This window comes from Mandrillus leucophaeus, unplaced genomic scaffold, assembly GCF_000951045.1.
Source record: "Mandrillus leucophaeus isolate KB7577 unplaced genomic scaffold, Mleu.le_1.0 Scaffold4306, whole genome shotgun sequence".
In the NCBI taxonomy this organism is placed as follows: domain Eukaryota; kingdom Metazoa; phylum Chordata; class Mammalia; order Primates; family Cercopithecidae; genus Mandrillus; species Mandrillus leucophaeus.
In genome coordinates, this window is record NW_012104595.1 from 18,042 (window position 1) to 19,871 (window position 1,830).

General features: G+C 40.9%; 1 pseudogene; it reads right to left on the reverse strand.

Annotated features, from left to right (window-relative positions):
* Nucleotides 1-1,727, reverse strand: part of LOC105549191 — a 2,756-nt pseudogene extending 1,029 nt beyond the window's left edge.
* Between the last annotated feature and the right edge of the window lie 103 nt (nucleotides 1,728-1,830).

Here is a 1,830-nt window from a genome sequence, read left to right on the forward strand (position 1 = left end):
GCCCAGGCTGGAGTGCAGTAGTGCAATCTCGGCTCACTACAACCTCTGCCTCCCAGGTTCAAGTAATTCTCCTGTCTCAGACTCTGGAGTAGCTGAGATTACAGGTGCACACCACCATGCCCAGCTACTTTTTTGTATTTTCAGTAGAGACAGGCTTTTCACCACGTTGGCCAGGCTGGTCTCAAACTCCTGACCTCAAGTGATCTGCCCGCCTTGGCTTCCCCAAATTCTGGAATTTGGGGAGCCACTGCGCTTTGTCTCTTGTTCTCTTTTAAGAGCTTATGTAACTTTCTTCACATGTTTCTATTTTCTTTGTTTTCTGCTTTTCTTCCTTTTCAGCTTGTTTTTCTCTGTACTTACTTATGAAGTTTCTGCGAGGCAGTTTTTACATCTTTCAAAGTCTCATCCAAAGCTCAAGCTTTCTTCTAGTGACTTTCAGCATTTAAAAACTTTTCTTCTTCTAACTACCTTCTTCTTTCTACAAGTGTCTGTGAGTTGGAGAGTTTTGTAATGCAAGCTCAAAATCTTCTGTTGCTTTGGTCAGACTTCCCTTTGTCACATTTAACCCTCCAAGAAATGCCAGTGCTTTGTTTGTTTCTAGAGTTTTCTTGTATTCATTCACAGCATCCACATGGCATCCAATCTTAAACTGTAATCTTCACCTATTTTAAAGCCCAAGATACATATTGATTCTTTCTTAATGCAGAAAAAAATTGTCTTAAGAGAAATTATTGTTCTGCAGGCCTTTCATTAAATGTGGTGGATGGTTGTAGCGACACGAATGGAACTGGAGTACATTATCCTAAGTGAAATAACTCAGAAACAGAAAGTCAAATACCACATGTTCTTCCTTCTAAGTGGGAGCTAAATAATGTGTACACATGGACATATGGAGTAGAATAACAGACATTAGGGACTCAGAAGGGTGGGATGGTGGAAGGAGGGTGAGGAATAAAAAAATTACCTATTGGGTACAATGTTCATTATTTTTGAGATGGGTACACTAAAAGCCCAGACTTCACCAGTGTGAAATACATCTATGTAACAAAACTACACTTGTATCCCCTCAATATGTTTTTTGATAGTGTTTTCTGTTTTTTTGTTTTTTTGAGATGGAGTCTCGCTCTGTCACCCAGGCTGGAGTGCAGTGGTACACTCTTGGCTCACTGCAAACTCCGCCTCCCAGATTCAAGTGATTCTCCTCCCTCACCCTCCTGAGTAGCTGGGATTATAGGCAGGCACCACCACGCCCAGCTAATTTTTGTATTTTTAGTAGAGACATGGTTTCACCATGTTGGTCAGGCTAGTCTTGAACTGCTGACATCGTGATTCGCCTGCCTCAGCCTCCCAAAGTGCTGGGATTACAGGCATGAGCCACTGTACCTGGCCCTAAATATGTTTTTTTAAGGTGCTGGATTAGTCTATTCCTACTTTTTCTAGAAAAAAATTACTCCTGGATTAACAAATCCCACTGAACTCTGCGTGATGTTTTTGTAGGCTCCAAAGAATTGTTATTCAGTTCAACACGCCTCCTGTAGCACGAAGGAAGTTCTTCAGGGCTAATTACACCTAATTTAATACCAGATAGGTGTGGTGGAAGAGATGCAGTATCGAGAGATACTGCAAGCTTTGCATGGCATCTATCAATATCCTTGATTCCAGCTTGAATGATGTCCAGTTTGATAGGATGATAAATAACCCCTATGGTTATTATGAGAAGACACATTTTTTTTAAAAAATTATACTTTAAGTTCTAGGGTACATGTGCACAACGTGCAGGTTTGTTACATATGTATACATGTGCCATATTGGTGTGCTGCACCCATTAAC